Below are 16,684 nucleotides of genomic sequence, written 5' to 3'. Positions count from 1 at the left end.
TAGTAAGACCTCATCTGGAATATGCAGTTCAGTTTTGGGCACCAGTTCTCAAAAAGGATATAGGAGAACTGGAGAAAGTGCAGAGAAGAGCAACCAAACTGATAAGAGGCATGGAGGAGCTCAGCTATGAGGAAAGATTAGAGGAACTAGATTTATTCACTCTTGAGAAGAGGAGAATAAGGGGGGATATGATCAACATGTACAAATATATAAGAGGTCCATACAGTGAACTTGGTGTTGAGTTATTCACTTTACGGTCATCACTGAGGACAAGGGGGCACTCTTTACGTCTAGAGGAAAAGAGATTTCACCTCCAAATACGGAAAGGTTTTTTCACAGTAAGAGCTGTGAAAATGTCTGAACAGACTCCCTCCAGAGGTGGTTCTGGCCAGATCAGTAGATTGCTTTAAGAAAGGTCTGGATTCTTTCCTAAATGTACAGAATATAACTGAGTACTAAGATTTGTAGGTAAAGTTGATCCAGGGTAAATCCGATTGCCTCTCGGGGGATCAGGAAGGAATTTTTTCCCCTGCTGTAGCAAATTGGATCATGCTCCGCTGGGGTTTTTTGCCTTTCTCTGGATCAATTGTGGGTATGAAGTTGGGTGTATAGGATTTTACTGTGTTTTTTTATTTTGTTTTTTGTGGTTGAACTGGATGGACTTGTGTCTTTTTTCAACCTGACTAACTATGTAACTATGTAAGATGGACTTCTGCAGAAAGAGGGTTCTTCTCTGCAGCTTGCTGGTAGGGAACAAAGGTTTCTACTCAGGCTGTGACTGCTTTTTAATGAAAACCAGTTGAAAGACCTGGCACACCTTGGTGGGAATTAACCAATCTTCTTGTGCCATTATAATAAAGCAGGCAAGATTGGCAAAAACAGGTAGACCAATTTCAGGGTTTCCATGCCTAATATAAAATACTATTCAATATAGTTTTAGATGGATTTTATAATATATAATTAAATATAAAAAAGTGTTGCAAGTCCCTGACAGATTGGCCCTGCTATACAGGATGTGGCCTGTCTACTGGTAAACTGGAACACAGCGCACATGCCTCTTTCTGCCCGTAAATTAAACACACTGCGATACATGGACAGAGCCTACATATAGGCAGGGAAACCTCCTTTCTCTGCCTATATGCCTAGCTGTTGATACATTCAGAGTTAACAGTGTTCCTCCTCCAGATGGGGCTTGGGCCCACTTTGTTAATTAGTGCAGAATCTGTTCCATTTTCTCATTTTAGAAGAGTGGTGCAGGCTATGTGCCACCCTTTAGTAATTTCCTCCTTTCTGTTTTATCTGGAATATATGTAGCCAATTTAAACTAACGATTCAGTTGGGCTTCATGCTTCGAGTTGAAATTCAACAAAATGTTTTACAACTGCCATACAGAACTGAATAATATGCTGCCCTTTTTTTTTATAAACTATAAAGGGGTTGTAGTAGTAAGCAATAGCTCAGTTGTTAATAATTAGGATACAATACAAGTACTTTCATCTTGTTGAATGAATGATCAAATGCAGTATCGATTGTGCTTGCATAAATAAGCTATGTACCAAATGTTAAACAGTTTGGAGCAAACAATGGGTCCTTTTAGTCCACTGATGTTGCAGTACTTCAATTCCAGAAGATTCTGTTAATTGCAGGTGTGGTTTGGATCTGTACTTGAAAGTAAAAACTCATGCCAGCAACTGACACAACAGAAGAACCTGCTTTATCACAATTAAAGTCTGTGCAGTCTTGCAGCTGTGGCTGTATAAAGAGAAAAGAGAAAGTATGTATGGTTTGCAGAAAAAAAATTGAATTGTGGAGCAATTTAAGTTACACTCGACGGCTGGAAATAATTGTAATGTTTTTTAAGTTTATCATTTTCATCAACAAAATAGACTTACGCTGACCTGGCGTCTAAAGGTCTCCATAGATTCCCCCATCCAAACTAAACACTATGGAGATGGATGAATCTCCTGCTGTTGACTATTGTATTTTGGCAACAGGAACCCACAGCTATCAGAATACCAGAACAGTGACTGCAGAAAACTGGCAGTAATCACTAAACAGCCGTCTTATTTTTTTTTTATTTTTTTTCACCCAGCATTTTCAATTTCTCAATCAAAGTTTTTAAAGTCGGATGGTGACAGCAGGTCTACCCCACATCTTGCATTTTGGTCGATTCACAGAAACCACATAAAATTCAAGCTGTGTATAACCAAATTTACAGACTGATGCAGTATTGTGAAAGTGATTTCCTAGGCAATTATATGAATTCTCATAACTATAATATGTAATTGTAATATCTAACAAAAATACAGTAAATGCATAATTTACCAGTACAGAATCTCATTTTTATGAACCACCCAAACCCTCCTTATCATAAATATACCACTTCTTATAAGCACCAATATGCAGGCTGACTTTAAACCTGACTGCTTCCAGACAGTCATGGTAATGTGCTCTTCTTCCCCACTTTTTTGTGTATTTTCCTGTGCCAGTATGTGTTGCCAGAAACTTTGAAGGGGGCCTTCATCTTTTATCCACCTCAGCTCCGGAAGATTCCCCCCCCCCCCCCCCCCTGATCAGGTAATTTTTTTGTAATATGGCACTGCGTTACTTTAACTGACAATTGCGAGGCTGTACCTAAATAAAACTTTTTTTCAAATAGAGCTTTCTTTTGGTGATATTTGAAAACATCTGTGGTTTTTATTTTTTGCGCTATAAACAAGAAAGGACAATTACAATTTTTTTCGCTATAAAACATATCAAATATAAAATGTACTAGTAATGGGGGCGATCAGCGACTTATAGTTGGACTGCGATATTGCAGCGGACAAAATTGACACTAACTGACACTTTTTTGGGGACCAGTGACATTATTACAGTGATCAGTGCTAAAAAATATGCACTCACTGTACTAATGACACTGGCTGGGAAGGGGTTAACATCAGGGGACGATCAAAGCATTAACTGTCTGCCTAACTGGTGTTTTACTGTAGTGTGGGAGGTGCTTTTACTAGAGTAAGGGATACATCCGTGTCCCTGCTTTGCAAGAACACAGGATCCATGCCTACCTTACTGACAGAACGGTGATCTGCCTTCTTTACATAGATCACTATTCTGCCTGTGTACTGAATGATCAGCGGGTCCTGGCGGACATCTACACAGTGGGATCGAGCCGCCACTGGCACGCGCTCGCGCCCGATACCCGTATATATATGTGATCCTGCATAGCGTGGCCGCCCTGTAGCAGTAAACCTGCTATAGAGTGGTTGGCATGTGGTAAAGATGACACCAGCAGCTGGGAAGAAAAATAAGGAATTTATGTTGGCTCTATGTAAACTCAGCTAATGGTAATTTTGCATTTGAGGCTTGTAAGATGTATATATTAACCTTTTGCCGACCGCGCCATAGCAGAAATACTGCTACAGCGCGGTCGAGTTGTTCTGGGAGGACGTCCCTGGGACGTCCTCGTGCACTTCCGTGTTTTCACGCGCGCCCCGCGGTGCGCTCGCGGGAGTGTGCGTGCTCGCCGGGTCCGGCGCAACACAGATCACGGTGAAGAGCCAATGATAGCGGCTCTTCACCACCTGATCGCTCCCTCCAATGAGGGAGCGATCAAAAAGTAAACAAACACAGGTCATCCAAAGGTCTCCTTCTCTTCTCTCCTCACACCGTTACAGAGTGTGAGGAGAGAAGACATTTTAAAAGTGAGTGTCATTTTTTCTTGTGCCCAGCAGTGCCTAGCAGTGCCCAGCAGTGCCACACAGTACCCATCTGTGCCACACAGTACCCATCTGTGCCCCTACAGTACCACTACAGTCCCCACCAGTGCCAATACAGTCCCCATCAGTGCCACCTCTGCCACTTCAGTGCCACCTCTGCCACTTCAGTGCCCATTGGTGCTGCTAGTGTCCATCAGTGCCACACCAGTGCCACTACAGTGCTCATCAGTGCCACCAGTGCCACTACCGTGCCCAGTGCCACTACAGTGCTCATCGGTGCTGCCAGTGTCCATCAGTGCCACACCAGTGCCCAGTGCCACTACAGTGCTCATCAGTGCCAATCAGTGCACCACCAGTGCCACTACAGTGCTCATCAGTGCCGTCAGTGCTCCATCAGTGCCACACCAGTGCCACTATCGTACCCAGTGCCACTACAGTGCTCATCTGTCCTGCCAGTGTCTGTCAGTGCTCATCAGTGCCACACCAGTGCTCATCTTTGCCACCAGTCTCCGTCAGTGCACCATCAGTGCCACTACAGTGCCCATTTGTGCCACCAGTGCTCCATCGGTGCCACTACCGTGCCCAGTGTCCCTACAGTGCCCATCGGTGCCATCAGTGCCCAGTGCCACATTAGTGCCATCAGTACCACATCAGCGCCACTATAGTGCTCATCTGCACCACTACAGTGCTCATCAGTGCCACTAGAGTGCCCAATAGTGCCCATAAGTGAGTGCTCATCAGTGGATCCTCATCACCGCCGCCTTATCAGTGCATATCAGTGGCAGATAATCAGTGCACCCTCATCAGTTCCCATCAGTGCACCCTCAGTACCCATCAGTGCACACTCATTAGACCAGCCTCATCTCATCAGCACCCATCAGTGCAGCCATATCTGTTCCAATTTCCCTACCATAGTTTGTCACCACAGCCCACAGTCACCAGTATGGCAAAAAAGTTTTTTACCGCTCAGCAGGCATACGAACATATGTGCTTGACCGACGAGAGCAGCGGGGAGCTCTCTGATTCAGAATATGAACCGGTTGGAAGCAGTGGGTCTTCTACAGATTCAGAGGAAGAGCAAAGTGTGCCCATGAAACAAAGGCGTTCTGACATGGGGCAGCAGGCTACCACAAGTAGCGCTGTGGCATCAACCAGCAGCTCGCGGCCATCCACCAGAAATACAGTGGCATCAACTAGCAGCTCAGTACCATCCAGGAGAAATGAAGTACCACTGCAGCAAAGGCCAAGAACTAGCAGAGTGTCATCTCAGCCCCAAAGGGTTAGGACCCATGCCAGCCTTCCCTATGCCCTTGAAACCCCTACGTGGCTTCCCCCCAATTCCGGAGCAGCAAACATCCCCCCTTTCACCGCCCAGCCAGGTGTTCAGGTGAACACAGAGAACTTTGCCCCTATTGATTTTTTTTATTTAGTTTTTACCCAAGACCTATTATCCTCCATTGTGGCCCAGTGCAACTTCTATGCACAGCAATTCATAAAAAAAAACCTGATTCAAGTTACGCCCGTCCCTATGAATGGAAAGCATTGACAGTGGAGGAATTTTAATTATTTTTAGGCCTAACGTTAAACATGGGGCTCTCAAAAAAAAGTGAATCATATGCATATTGGTCCAAAAAAAAAATCCACCATATGCCAGTCTTTTCATCCACTATGTCAAGAACCAGATACCACATGATAATGCGTTTCCTCCACTACAATGACAACGCCCAGTGCCCTCCCCGAAATGACCCATCACATGACAAATTATTTAAAATTGGGCCACTTCTAAATTTTTTCTCAGAGAAATTTCCCCAGTTATTTGTCCCCGACCAAAATATTTTCGTGGATGAGTCATTGGTCCACTTCACAGGCAGGCTTGGCATCAAGCAGTATATCCCAAACAAAAGGGCCCGATATGGGGTTAAGCTCTACAAGCTATGTGACCGGGTCATGGGGTACGTCTACGCCTTCCGGGTGTACGAAGGGAAGGACACCCAACTGCATCCCCCTGAATGTCCAGAATATATCGGCGCCAGCGGAAAGATTGTTTGGGAGCTTGTATATCCACTCCTTGGAAAGGGTTACCACCTTTATGTGGATAATTTCTATACAAGCTTGCCCCTCTTCCGCAACCTTCACCGGATGGGCACTCCAGCGTGTGGTACAGTGCGACCCAATAGGAAGGGTTTCCCGCAAAGGCTCGTTATGGAAAGACTGCGAAAAGGGGAGACGGCGTCTTTGCGGAATGAAGAAGTTTTGGCTCTCCGGTGGAAGGACAAACGAAACGTACACATGCTCTCAACGATACATAATGACACCTACGTGGAAATCCCCAGAAGAAACGGCCCTGTCCAAAAACCGGCATGTGTTCAAGACTATAATTTGTTCATGGGGGGAGTCGATTTCAATGATCAGATGCTCGAACCATACCTTCCCACAAGAAAAAGCCGCTATTGGTACAAAAAGGTCGCCATATATCTTTTCAGTTTGGCCATTTACAACACTTATGTCATTTACCGTAAATCTACAAGGACCCCCTTATCTTATCTTTATTACCAAGAAGAAATTATCTCCTCCCTTTTGTACCCTGAAGACTCACCAGATGGCATTCGCTCTGATTGCGTGAGCAGACTCCATGAACGACACTTTATTGAGAAAATCCCCCCCCCATGCATCAGGCCGAAAACGTCAGAAGAGATGCCGGGTGTGCACCAAAGAAGGAACTAGAAAAGACACTACATATTATTGCCCTGATTGTCCTTCCCAACCAGGCCTTTGTTTGAGTCAATGTTTCCGCCGTTACCATACTTTTCTACATTATTAGGAAAGTATGGTAAACGTAATTGTCATGTACCGCCACACCTCTTATGCCACTGTACATACCGATGCCTGCTCCAGAACTGACCCTGGCTTGTTATACGACTACGCTTCTGCCTAACGATAAACTGTACCTACCTCTGCCTGCTCCGGAACCGACCCTGGCTTGTTATACGACTACTCTTCTGCCCAACGCTAAACTGTACCTACCTCTGCCTGCTCTGGAACTGACCCTGGCCTGTTATACGACTATGCTTCTGCCTAACGCTAAACTGTACCTACTTCTGCCCGCTCTGGAACTGACCCTGGACTGTTTGACCACGCTTTTTGCCTGCCTCTTGGATTGATCTTTTACCCTGCTATGCTAGTGGGAACACAGGGGTCTCACATATGTGAGGGGCTCCAGAATTGTTTTTCTGGATGAAAAAAATAGTTTTTTAGTTTTCTCATTCCCGGATTAGGGTCTGGTTGCCCGGAGGCTTCAAAGAAATTTGGGTGGGAGAAGCCTCTACCCCTGTCCCCATTCTTTCCTGGCCTGCTACTTGGACCATGTTCCTGCTTACTACCAGGACCAATATTTTGGCACTGCTGGCAATGTCTCTACTTGCACTGACCCTGGACTGTAACCCTGCCAGTACTGACTATGGACAATATTTCTGCCTGCTGCCTGGACAATTCCATTCACCGACGCTGACCACGTCCCTGCTTGCTGCCTGGATCAGGGCTCTCCTCCTGTGGACAACTGCACTACTAAAACCACAGGTAATATTTTGTTTACCCATTACTCAGCAAAATGTATTTTAGGGTGTCATTTTTGGTATGTATATGCTAGAAATATGAAGGGCCTTCAAAAATGGGATAGATTGTAAGGAAATTAAATGCGGAATTTATGTCCCAAGAACACTTGATGGTTCTTCTTGGATGTTGGGCCTCTATGTGGCCAGGCTGTGTAAAATTCTCACACATGTGGTATCGTCATACTCGGGAGGAGCAGGAGAATATATTTTGGGTTGTCATTTTGGCTATGTACATGCTATGTGTTGGAAATATCTTATAAATGGACAACTTTGTGTAAAAAAATGAGTTTTCATTTTTTTTCCACATTTTCCCCAAACTTCTGGAAAAAGATGAACTGTTCAAAAGACTCATTATGCCTCATAGATTATACGTTGGGGTGTTATCTTTCCAAAATGGGGTCACTTTGTGGGGGTTTCCATTGTCTTGGTGCTCCAGGGCCTTCAAAAGTGTAATAGGTGGTTGAGAGATTAGATGTGTAATTTATGCTCCTAGAACGCCTGAGGTTGCTACTTCAATGTTGGGCCTCTGTATGTGGTCATGCTGTGTAAAAGTCTCACACATGTGAGTCCACTGAGAGGTATCGGAGGTGACGTTGGCGACAGATTGCCCCTCTTTTTTACATGCTCAATTGTATTTTGGATTATGTGAGTATCCCTGTCTATTTTCTTTGAGAATTAAAATTTTTAAAACGGTATCACACCATCGATGCTTTATTTCTTTGGGGCGAGAAACTGACCAATCTGGGACGAGAACTCCAAGGAGGACCTGCCGTTGTTGGATCAGAGCCCATCGAGTGAACCATCTAATGTGGTTGGATCTATATGCTGTTACCTTACAGCAGTAAGGTAAGGGGACATCCTTACTTACCCTAAAAGGATCACTGGATACCCATTTTCCTCTCACTCCATATTGCGGACCTACACTTGCACTTTTGCTTTCTTGGACTTTTGAAATTTTACTTATATTTTTTGCTAATATTTTTCAAACTCTGTTGATGGACTGTTTATCACCAGTATAGGAGTGTCACTTAGCACAGTTACCTGGAATTTCTTTGCACCATTACTTATAGTGTATTTCATCACATTAAGAGGAACCTGTGTAGTTATATGATTTGCACCATTACTGTTATTGTTCACTGATCATTTATATTTATTTTTATGCTGATGCCATTTGGGCTATATTGCTCCTCATTTCAATTACACCTACTTTCATTCCCCTCCCCCACCTGTTTATTCACTTATCCATTCACCACTGATTAGCGCAGCACTACCCTCCCCATTTTCAATTGCTTATGGTTTGATACACCTTCCAGTGCCGCAGCTGTACCTCCACTTCTCATCACTTTCATTTCCCCTCCCCCTTTCTTCCCCTCTCTGTTTCCCCTCCTTTGATAAGCGCGGTAATATCCATTTTTTCACACATGTGGTATCGCCATACTTAGGAGGAGTAGGAGAATATATTTTGGGGTGTCATTTGTGGAATGTACATGCCATGTGAGAGAAATAACTTGTTATATTGACAATTTGGTGTGAAAAAAATAAAAGTAAAAAAAAATCTTAATTTTGCAAAGAATTGTGGGAAAAAATTACAACTTCAAAAAACTAACTATGCCTCTTACTAACTACCTTGGGATGTCTACTTTCCAAAAAGGGGTCATTTGGGGGGTATTTGTACTTGTTAGGGTCTCAAGAAATGAGATAGGCTGTCAGCACATCAGGTGTGATCAAATTGATCAATTTTCAGTGATTGGCACCATAGCTTGTAGATCCTATAACTTTCACCCAGACTAAATAATATCCACTAATTTGGGTTATTTTTACTACCGATATGTAGCAGTATACATTTTTGACAAAATTTAAGAAGAAAAATTACTTATTTGCAATATTTTATAATAGAAATGAAGAAAAATTAATTTTTTTTACCAAATTTTCAGTCTTTTTTCATTTATAGCACAAAAAAAAAAACCCCAGAGGTGATCAAATACCACCAAAAGAAAGCTCTATTTGTGGGAAAAAAAGGACGAAAATTTCATATTGGTACAATGTTGTATGACTGAGTAATTGTCATTCAAAATGTGAGAGCACCGAAAGCTGAAAATTCGTCTGGTTAGGAAGGGGGTTTAAGTGCCCAGTGGTCAAGAGGTTAATAATGAGGGAATTCTATGGGAGAATTTTCGAAGGTAAAAGATTTCATTAAAGTACATCTTTTGCACATCAAAGTGTTACTAAACCCACAATAGAAAAAACTGTTATACTCACTGTTATACTCACTGTGAAACCTAAAGGGTTCTGTATTGTGTAAAAAGGCTGCTTTATCCGGTCTCCTCTGATCCTCTCCTCCTTCCATTGTACCCAATATATTTCCTGATAACACAGAGCCAGGGGACAGGCTGCACATGCTTAGTTTGGTGTGTATTGCAAGAGTTTTTTTTTTGTCTTGGGAGGGTGCATGTGATCAGCACAGGGCCAATCAGCACTTCCCAAAGAGATCAGGGATCCTGTATCCTAATAGGACAGTCAGTGCAGAATGAACCCCTTCTATAAGCTTTAGGCAGACACTGATAGAAGTGACAAGACTGCTATATACTGTTGATAGTTTATATTTCCCAAAAAAGTTAATATTCCATGTTCTGTGTACTGTGGGAGATCAGATATATTGAATGTAGGGTCCTGGGGTTAGTAACACTCTAAAGAAATTGAAAATTGCAATTGTGCTAAAACCAGACAGCCCAAGCATTATTCCAGGTAAATCAAAACAACTGTATTTCAGTTTAGTTTAATCCCCCCAATATCTACTTTTAGGCTTGAATGCAGTCTAAGGCTGGCCACCCACTGATCGAAATTCAGTCTGTTAAGCAGGGACCATTGTGTGGCCGTTCCTGCCCTACAGTCAATCCTTTGACTTCTTTTGAAAGCACATGCTGAAAAACCTCTCGATCAGTGTATTTTGACAGTTGTGGGTATCGGTGTAATTATACACTGTCCTGGTGACAGGGGATTCCCTTGTTCACCTCATTTCTGGACTGCAAATTTATGAGGTTTGGGGACTGGTGTTCACAGCTATGCCTGGATAAAACAGAGGGCCTTTTTCAGATTGTACTTTAACAGGCTACAGAAACAACTTCTGTACCTTGTTACAATAGTTTGTAGGACTGAGGCAAGTCAGAAATGCCATACTGATTCTGAATGGTAATCAGTGTAGTCTGTGACTGGTGGTGTAGAATTTACATAGATTACTTTTGGTTTTAGGAGGTATAACCCAGTGGATAATGTTTTGCATTAAAAATGTAGGTAACATTTTTATAAACTATTTGCAAAAGATCAGCCCTGTAGAAGAGACATTCATGGTAATTGTGAAATTGTACACATAAAAGTGTACACAAAGCATACACTCATTGTCGTTGTTTAATAATTCAAGTTATGTCTTCTATTCAAGGAATACAAAATGCACATTGCCATTGAAGTATCAATGGCAATGGCCAGTAGGCAAATAGGGCCAGATTCACAGCAGAGATACGACGGAGTATCTCAGATACTCCGTCGTATCTCTCAGAGTATCTATGCGACTGATTCATAGAATCAGTTACGCATAGATAGCCCTTAGATCCGACAGGTGTAATTGTTTTACACTGTCGGATCTTAGGATGCAATACCGCGGCCGCCGCTGGGGGGAGTTCGCGTCGTAAACCAGCGTCGGGTATGCAAATTAGTAGTTACGGCGATCCACAATGGTTTTTCGCGTTCGCTACGTCGCTGCTAGTCTAGTTTCCCGTTGCAAAGTTAGTAGTTGTTTTAGGTGCCCTTACTTTACACAGCACACGTATGTGCAGTATAAAGTATGGCCATCGTTCCCGCGTCGAAATGTAAAAATGTTTCCTTCTTGCGTAAGATGTCCGGGAATACGGAAGTACGCTACGCACGTCGCCGTTCGAAAAAATGACGTCACTTCGCGCAAAGCACGGCGGGAAATTCAAAAGGGAGCATGCGCAGTAGGTCCGGCGCGGGAGCGCGCCTAATTTAAATGGCACACGCCCCTTTGAATTACGCGGGCTTACGCCGGCGTAAGTTTTCTCGCAAGTGCTTTGTGAATCAGGCACTTGCGATGAAAACTTGCGGCGGTGTAACGTATCTATGATACGTTACACCGCCGCGATTCTATGTGAATCTGGCCTATAGTGTTGGGCGAACAGTTCAAGTCCAGCATAAGTTCGGCCTGAACTTTGGCTGTTCGCCCATTTGGCGAACACCCGAATTGCCAGGGCTTACTACTGTTTGTTTGGTTCACAATGCACTGCGCACCACACAGTGCATTGGAAGCCTTGATTGGCTGAACTGCATGAATATCCCTGAGAGGTGTTTTTCAGAGTCAGAGTCATGATTGGAAACGGTCATGATGGCTCTCTCCAATCATGGTTCATTGATTATAGTCCTGCCCCACACTATAAAAGGTTCCTTCACAGAGCAGACACTTACAGTGTGATATTGGAGTAGATATAGATAGAACAGGGCTCTGTTCATTGCTACTGGTGAGTTATCAGTGTTTCAGTGTAGTGTGCATTAAGTGACAGTGCAGCGTGGGTGTAGTGCGACCATTCATTTTTACTGTAGTGTCCAGTTTAGTGTCAGGGCAGGTTTACTGCAGTATATTGAAGTGTGTCAGGGCAGTTTTACTGCAGTATATTGAAGTGCGTTAGTGCACGTTTACTGTAGTATATTGAATTGCATTAGTGCACTTTTACTGCAGTATATTGAAGTGCATTAGAGCACTTTTACTGCAGTATATTGTAGTGTGTTAGTGGAGTGAGTCTGTGTAGTGAGTCCTTAAGTTAAAGTGCACCAAACACCACATTTCATTGATTAAAGTGCATCCAAGTACACAGTTTCCCTGTCTCTATTATAGTTTGGCAATAAGCCCCCCATCATGTCTGGGAGGCCAACAAGGAGAGGCAGATGTTCCCATGGCACTTTGAGGGGGCCAGCAGTGTCTGTGTCAACAGGCAATGGTGGACGTGGTCCGTCCTCAGGCTGGGCACCATTTCCTTTGTTTATTCCTTTATTCAGCCACAGCATTCAGAGGAGGTGGTCGACTGGCTTACTAAACCATCTTCAATCACCCAAGCAGAGACTAGTGCACAGTCCATCACCATTGTTCCTTGACAATGCTCAGGCATGACTTGATTCTGATGTTGGTTCTGAGGTTGAGGAAGGTAGGAACATGAGCCTACAGAGAGGGGAGGACACTGATAAACAACAAATTGGCAGTCATGCTCCCCCAGCGTATTGCCAAGTTCGTTCCAGTGATGATGAGGATGTAGGGGATGATGAGGTCACTGACTTAACTTGGGTGCCGGATAGAGCAGAGGAGGAAAGTAAGGGTGAGGCACAACTCCACCAAGGCAGCCATCATGGAAGAGTAAAGAGCAGCCACCCTATTCCATCACACAATGGATCTGGAATTTCCCATGGGCACATCCCACAGCTTAGCTGTCTGGGCCTTTTTTAGCATGTGTACAGCCGATCGCACTGTTGCAATTTGCAGAGTTTACCTCAAGCAAATTAATCATGGCAAAAACACCAGCGATTTGGGTACCATATGCTTGACAAGGCATTTAACCTTTCACCACTCAGTCTGTTGGCAAGAGCAACTGAAAGCCACACAAAAGGGACACAATTCTGCTCCTCCTCCTTACCTTTCAGTTCTACCCCTGCTATATCTCATGACTTCTCAGCAGCCTCCACTGACAGGGAATATGGTATAGCGAAGGGTGTCACATGTCATTGCTGCACATCTTCCAGCAGCACACCACCAGCTGTAGAGTATAGCAGGCAAATTTGTCTTCCCCCAACTGCTGCAGTGAAAAAAAAATTGTCACTGCCTGCCCAGTGTCTAAATTCCAGCTTGTCAAAGCTTCTGGCTTACAACTCCTGCCTTTCTGTCTGGTGTATTCTGCCCCCTTGTGAACTTGCAGAATGTGAATGGCAGGTTCCCAGTCTCTATTTGCACGCAAGGCCATTCCAGCTTTGTACCATCACATGGAAGGCAATGTTGTGGCATCGTTGGGCAAGGTTGTCAGCCGCAAAGGTCCAGCAAGCATGGTTAGGGATAATATATTTAATTCACAGCACACTGAGTAACTCTGCTTGAAACTCGGAATGGTGCAGAACAGGTCTTGGTACTGCAGCTTGTTTTGGCGCCATGTCTCTATACAGCTGGTGGTGATGATGCGAGATTTGTCAGCCCAACCCCCTTCTCCCCCATGCCCTCCTCTGCTGAATTAATACAAACACTGCATGTACATGCAATGAAAAACACCTCTCAGGGATATTCATGCAGTTTAACTACTTCAGCCCCAGAAGATTTGGCTGCTCAATGACCAGGCCATTTTTTGTGATACGGCACTGCGTCGCTTTAACTGACAATTGTGTGGTCGTGCGACGCTGTACCCAAACAAAATTGACATCCTTCTTTTCCCACAAATAGAGCTTTTTTTTGGTGGTTGTGACAGACTCACCCGGGACAGAGGCTTTTGGAGGGGATTAAATGCTAGCCTCTTGCCTACTATGGGCCCTGGCATTTCAGGGCGCTACAAGTATTTAGTAATATATTCTGTTATGTAATGCAAAAGGACATTATTAAGGAGGCCATGAGGGTCTCTGCAAGCTTGGGACTCAGTGGACAGATGTATGTGAAAGGAATGCTGATTAATGAGATCTGGAAAGCCTGGGTCTTTCATCCAATAGTTATAGTATTGTGCTCATTAACACACCTTTGTCTCCTAGCAAACTATTGGGGTAGGTGTTTATACTTGTGTTGTATTGTAAGTTGTGAATGAGGAGACAGCAAGTCCAACTCTGAAAGGTCATCTCTCAGAGTCACCTAGTCTGGGTAAATGATTAGAAAACTAGCTCATGTTAATTAGGTTTCTGGTCACAGGTGTATTGTTAGAGTAATATGAGCCAGAGGGGGGAACCTCCTCTTCCCCTTGTTCTAATAAACAGTCCATGTTCAGCAACCAAGCAAGTATTGTCTTGTTTAGGGTTGTCAGTGGTTGGAAGATCTAATACCTATATTCAGACTCTGAGGTATATGACGAAAGCACTCAAGGGGAGTGTGGGATGTTTCATTACAGTGGTATTTGATCATCTCTTCTGTATTTAATTTTTTTTTAGCTATAAACAAAAAAAGAGTAACATTTTTTAAAAATTGCATTTTTTCGCCATACTTACCTGTAAAATCCTTGTCTTTAGAATACATCATGGGACACAGAGTCAGGCTAATATTCATTACCTGCTGGGGTATACTTCATCATCAGGTGAACGACACTGGTAGATCAAAGAACCTAAGACAGGAAGTTCCCCTCCCTATATAACCCCTCCCATATGGGAAGCACATCAGTTTTGTAGCAAGCACCTCAAAGAGTCCTCAAAAAAAGAGGGGAGGGACCTCTGTGTCCCATGATGTATTCTAAAGAAATGGATTTTACAGTTAAGTATGATGACGAAATCCTATTTTCTTTTTCATACATCATGGGACACAGAGTCAGGCTAATGTTCATTATCTGCTGGGACGTCCCAGAGCAATAACCTTGAGGGGAGGGATACACCCTGCCAAAATAATAATAGCCATCAGAACTTTAGACAGCAGCTGCGGCCGAAAAAGCCAAATACTTTGCTGCCCGGACATCCACTTAATAAAATCTTGTGAATATATGTACTGAAGACCAGGTAGCAGCCTTACAAATCTGAGCCACAGATATCTGATGGCAAAAAGCCCAGGAGGTTCCTACACCCCTGGTAGAATGAGCTCTCACGAAAGGGGGGAGCTTTATGTTTCAGCCCGTAGGCCTGAATGATCAATTGATGGACCCAACTGGCAATGGAAGCATTGGAAGCTATTTGTCCTTTTCTTGAGTCCCTTTGTAAAAACAAAAAGAGTCTGATCCTCGGATCTCCGCAGATCTAGACAAATATGCCTTGACTGCTTGGACAACGTCCAGAGAATGCAGTCATCTCTCTTCTGCCGAATGAGGCTGAGAGAAAAAAGAAGGCAAAATAATTGTCAGGGTACTAGTCCCGTCTCTGCCAGACTCCCGCATATGCGCGGTGGAATGGGGCTTCGGCGCGTACCTGTGCACAATTTGCGCGCGCGCATGCGTGGTACAGCGGCGCATTGTGTGCGTGGACGCGCGCACGCGGCAGTCCTGGGGCCAGAGGACTGACACTCCTATTTAAACCAGCAGCATTCCCTGAACAGGTTGCTGGTTTGTCACCAGCTTTAGTGAGTCTACCTGTTGTCATATCTTCTTGTTTTGACCCGGACTTCCTGACCACTCTCCTCTCACCCGGATCCTCTGACCTTTTGGCTAACGTATCTTGGATTGCTGCTGTCTCCTGCCCTTTGACCTTGGCTTGTACCTACGGACTTTCTCTGCCTTCTCCAGCCCTTGACCCACGGCCTGTGACCCGGACTTGTCTTCGTCTCCTGCTTGGTTCTTCTGGACCTCCTGCCAGTAGCTGCCTGATCTCCAGTTGTTTCCAGTCTTCCACGCCTGCTCAGCTACCTTCAGACGCACCAAGTCTACCAACCTGCTTCCGGCACCGGTGCCTTCTTGTGCCTTCCCTCCTCTGTCTCAACTCCAGAGAATGGACTGCGCAGGGTCGCAAAGGTGAGCCGTCCTCAGCATCTCGGCCTCGGTGAGTACAGGTTCCTGATAATAATGTTCTGATTTAAATAAAAGGCCAACACCACTTTTGGCAAAAGGGATGGAACGGGTCGTAACACGACCCTGTCGTGAAGGATCAAATATGGTTCCTTGCATAAAAGGGCTACCAACTCTGACACCGTTCTAGCCAAGGTGATAGCCATCAGGAAGGCTAGCTTACGTGACAGCAAGTCTAATGGAATTTCCTTAATATGTTCAAATGGTTGTTTCTTTAACACAGACAGTACCAACTTCAATTCCCAAGGACATATAGGTGACCTAATGGGGGGAAGCAAACGAGTTGCTCCCTGCATAAAGCTTTGGATCAGTGAATGGGAGGCTAAGGGCCTTTGGAAGAATACTGATAGGGCCAAACTTGACCTCTGATTGTACTCAAAACCAGTTTAATTTCTACAGCTGACTGTAGAAAAGAGAGAATTCTCCCAATCGCGTATTTTCATGGATGTCATCTTTTGGCTTCACACCAAGAAATTTAAGTCTTCCAGACTTTGTGATAGATTTTTTTAGTGACAGCTCTTCTAGCATTCACTAGGGTAGACCTTATTGGTCTCGAGATGCCGTGGTCCTTTAACACCCTGGCTTCAATAGCCATGGCGTGAAATTTATAGACTGTAAATTGGGGTGGAATATAGGA

At 44.1% G+C, this 16,684-nt stretch overlaps 1 protein-coding gene across 1 annotated transcript in view; it reads right to left on the bottom strand.

The window, feature by feature from the left end:
- Positions 1-708: 708 nt before the first annotated feature.
- Positions 709-16,684, bottom strand: part of PLEKHA6 (pleckstrin homology domain containing A6) — a 1,721,986-nt gene continuing 1,706,010 nt past the window's right edge. The window contains exon 24 of the mRNA XM_040339540.1: positions 709-1,752. The gene's annotated coding sequence lies outside the window, so the exon portion shown is untranslated. The remainder of the gene's footprint in view (positions 1,753-16,684) is intronic.

Source organism: Rana temporaria, chromosome 2 (genome assembly GCF_905171775.1).
Source record: "Rana temporaria chromosome 2, aRanTem1.1, whole genome shotgun sequence".
Classification (NCBI taxonomy): Eukaryota; Metazoa; Chordata; class Amphibia; order Anura; family Ranidae; genus Rana; species Rana temporaria.
Note: the sequence above shows the minus strand (reverse complement) of the source record. Positions and strands in the feature narration are given on the sequence as shown.